The sequence below is a fragment of the Phascolarctos cinereus genome, unplaced genomic scaffold (assembly GCF_003287225.1).
Source record: "Phascolarctos cinereus isolate Bilbo 61053 unplaced genomic scaffold, phaCin_HiC Scaffold_5;HRSCAF=322, whole genome shotgun sequence".
Classification (NCBI taxonomy): domain Eukaryota; kingdom Metazoa; phylum Chordata; class Mammalia; order Diprotodontia; family Phascolarctidae; genus Phascolarctos; species Phascolarctos cinereus.
In genome coordinates, this window is record NW_027555958.1 from 116112023 (window position 1) to 116116143 (window position 4121).

Consider the following 4121-nt stretch of genomic DNA (forward strand, 5'->3'; position numbering starts at 1 on the left):
CTCAGTACCTAACACAATGCTTAACATATGATAAAGCACTTAAATGCTTGTTGATTGATGTTGTATCCAAAGTCAGTTTCAATCCTGAAGGAAATCCCCTTGAGCTATTTAACCTAGTGTAGTAAAGAGCAACCTGGTCTGGAAGGGAAGAGAACAAAGATGTTATTGCAGCTCTGCCACTAACCAGTTGTGTCTCCTTAGGCAGGACATCACACCTTTCTTGGACTTCATTTTTTTAATCTAAAAAAAATAAGGAATTCATATACATAGGATGTGAAGGGGAGAGGAGAAGAAAGAGCTAAAGGAGATTCTGAATAGATTAACCTAGGTTACTAAGAGCATGGTGGTGCCATCCAAAGAAACAGAAAAATTGGGAGGAGGACCACAATTTGGAGGGAAAATGAAGAATTTCATTTCAGATATGTTTTTGTAGAACTGATGATATACTCTCTCCTTACTTTCCTATCCTTTGTTGTATGATCCAGCTCTACAGAATCCCTACTCATGCCTATCAAGAACTTATATCAAGAGAAGAAGGTCTAGGACCATCTTGACTCTTCCTTTATCTTCTCAAGTGAGCAGTTCTGATAGATAAGAAATGGGAAAATAGAACAGTGATGATATTCATTTGACTGTTACTGAATCTTTTTCTCTCTCCCATACCAAATCCTTTCCCATACCTTTTGTTGCTGTTTAGTCATTTTCAGTTGTGCCTGACTCTTCATGACTCCTTTTGGGGTTTTCTTGGCAAACATACTGGAGTGGCTTGCCACTTTCTTCTCCAGCTCATTTTTATAGATGAGGAAACTGAGGCAAACAGAGTTAAGTGATTTGCCCAGGGTCACACAGCTAGTAAGTGTCTAAGGACAGATTTGAACTCAGGTCTTCCTGATTCCAGGGATGGCACCACAGTGCCACCCACCTGCCCCTTTCCCATAACTAGCATAGTACTTTATAAGCAGCAGGTACTTAATAAATGTTTATTGAGTTATATTATTGCAGTTATGACCATTTTGCAGAATATGACACATATTCCCTGTGTAGTATACAATAACTTTATAACTAAAAGTAAACTATCAGGGTTTGTTTGGTTTTTTTTTAAAGAAAACAAGTAAAATAATTGTATGCATGATTTTTAACCATACCATTCAACTGTGCATCAGAACCTTAGCTAGAATGAAGCAACAGGACTTTGCCTCAGGCCAAAAAGGAAAGAAATGGAAGGAAGGAAGGAAGGAAGGAAGGAAGGAAGGAAGGAAGGAAGGAAGGAAGGAAGGAAGGAAGGAAGGAAGGAAGGAAGGAAGGAAGGAAGGAAGGAAGGAAGGAGGGAGGGAGGGAGGGAGGGAAAAGAAGGGAAGGGAAGGCAACGAAAGGCAAAATAAGGCAAGGAAAAAGTTACTGTAGCATAACCTATTCTTGATGATGCCATGTTGTTTGGGACCACTGCTTACTCACCTATCTCTTTAATAAGATGTACTAGGATATCACCAGGAATCTAAAATCATAATCTTATAATTTGCCATCTCCACCCTGACTCATTGTGACTACTGCTCACTTATCTGATTTATTTTTTCTTCCTCAACTTACAACTGTAAAATACGGATAGCACCTACCCTACAGGGTTATTGTGAGGATCAAATGAGATAATTTTGTAAAAACAACAACAACAACAACAACAACAACAATAATGCCTGGCACATAGTAGGTACTATACAAATGCTTATTCCTTTCCCCTTATCTTATATGTTCACCAGGTATCCTCTTATTTATTTTTTTTCATTTACTTTTTGTTAATGAAACTAGATCGCTGCTTACAAAAACCTTCACAAGTTCCTGCACCCTTCCCCCTCTGCTCAGCCTCCGCCAGGAGCCAAAGCAAACTGGCTGCGGGACAGGCCAAGAGTACCAAAACATTTCTATTTAAAAGGGAAGCTCTGGGTCCCCGAACCCCTTCTGTGGTGCCTCCGGGGCAATGGCTCGATCCATGGTCACTGTGGGTGCCCGGAGGTGGCGGCCCACGCCTCTAGGACAGTCAACACTGGCTGAGGCCACCATTCAGACCAGAGTGAAATGAAGTGAGTGTCCCTTCCCAAATTACTCCCCCCTCCCCTCAGTCTCTCCCCTCCCCACCCCCCACCCTAATGCTACCCACTACAGAGACAAGGCCTCAGTTGTTCCGGAGGGGACGGGCCTACAGGCTGTAGAACTTGAGTCTCCTGTCCATGCCTGTCGAAGCGATGATCTTGGCGTGGTGCCCAAAGGCCACCCCCGTGGTCAGGCCACCGTGCTCTGTGAAGTGGAGGATTTCTGTCCACTGTTTGCAGGTGTAAATCTGAACATCAGTGCCTCCAGGGCCAAGTACGTGCAGCTCTGCTCGAAGATCAGTGACCTCACCTCAAAATTGTTATCCATCTGCAATGTTTTGAAATTCTTGAGTTTGCGAAGATCCCAGAGTTTGACAGATGAATCATCGGCCGCAGTAGCCAAATAATAACCATTCTCTGAGAAGGCGATGCTGGTGATGGGGCCAGAGTGTCCAGGGAAATTGGTCACATTGGTGCATTCCTTCAGGTCCCAGATCTTGATTTGAGAGTCCATGGTCCCTGTCCCAAAAATGAGCCCATCAGGATGGAACTGAGCACAGGTGAGAGCGCAACCGGAAGTCTCATCAGTGACCTTGGTGAGCACTCGTCCCGTCTGGATGTCCGAGGAGGCCCAGTACTGATCATCAGAAGAGCTCAGGAGGTAATCGCCCGTGGCATGAAGACTGAGACCTGTCACGGCACTCTCATGTGCCCGGACAACTTGCACACAAGAGGCGTTGGGGACCGACCAAATGGCGGATAGTGGCATCCAGGGAGGCAGAAAACACTAGATCCTGGGATGGGTGGAACACCACGCTGGTGACCTTCTTGGCGTGGCCTTTGAGCATGGCCAGGATCTGCTCTGAACTCTTGTGAAAACTGACGTTTTTATCCGCCTCTCCAGTGAGGAGGCAGAGGTCCAAGGCAAGGATTCCCGGGATGCTGGCACTGTGCAGCCCCACATGAGATGCCACCTGCCGATATTTGCTGAGCTCCTCCGGCTTCACCAGCTCCTCCGCCACTGTCTTCCCCCTCTTCTTACGCTCCGTGGTGGATAATCTCGGGGGGTCATTCCAACCAGCTCTCCCAAATCCATTGGCTCACCAGCGCCCACCACGCTGGGCTGGGAGCTGGGCACGGCCTGGGGGACAATGAGACCAGCCTGGGGCTTGAGGGTGGCCAGAGCCTCTCGGGCAGCAGTGACCTCCTTCGTGAGACGGAAAATGACACGGCAGGCAGCATCATGCTGGTAGAGCGCGTGCGACAGCTCCTGGCGGGTGGTCTGCAGCTGCTGGCGCAGCGTGAAGCTGTGGAGTATGACCGCGTCCCATTCGTCTTGCAAGGCTTTCAGGATGGCTGGGATGCTCGTAGCAGATGGTGGCTTGGGCCGGATGGGGTGGGCAACTTTGATGTCAATGAGCTGCTACTCAGACAGAGGCTGGTTGCTGATGGGGTCGGTGCCATTCTCTGAAATATACTTCTCAATAAGCCTCCGCTCATACACGTGGTTGGAGAAAGGGGATAAACAGGGGTGCTCTGGCACCTCGTTGCAGATGGAGCAGATGAGGGACATGGCACCACCGGCACCTCCGCCACCGCCGCCGCGCTCAGGTGTCCTTTTAATAACATAGCCTAGGAATCCATCAGAAATCGAAGTCAAGATCAATCATATAGTTTGTAACCTCTCTTCTCTTCTCTTCTCTTCTCTTCTCTTCTCTTCTCTTCTCTTCTCTTCTCTTCTCTTCTCTTCTCTTCTCTTCTCTTCTCTTCTCTTCTCTTCTCTTCTCTTCTCTCTCTCTCTGGCTAGGCAATGGGTTAAGTGACTTGCCCAGGGTCACACAGCTAGTGAGTATTAATGTGTCTCAGGCCAGATTTGAACTCAGGTCCTCCTAACTCCATGGCGGGTGCTCTGTCCACTGTGCCACTTAGCTGCCCCTCTCTTCTCTTTTTTTAAAATAACTTTTATTTGACTTATATTGACAAGTACAGGCAATCAAATACATGAACAAGAAGATAAGAAAAAAATTTAGGGAGAAA

The 4121-nt window shown here is 47.0% G+C and overlaps 1 pseudogene; it reads right to left on the minus strand.

The window, feature by feature from the left end:
• Window positions 1–2170: 2170 nt before the first annotated feature.
• Window positions 2171–3682, minus strand: LOC110199064 (pre-mRNA-processing factor 19 pseudogene; annotated as a pseudogene).
• Window positions 3683–4121: the final 439 nt, after the last annotated feature.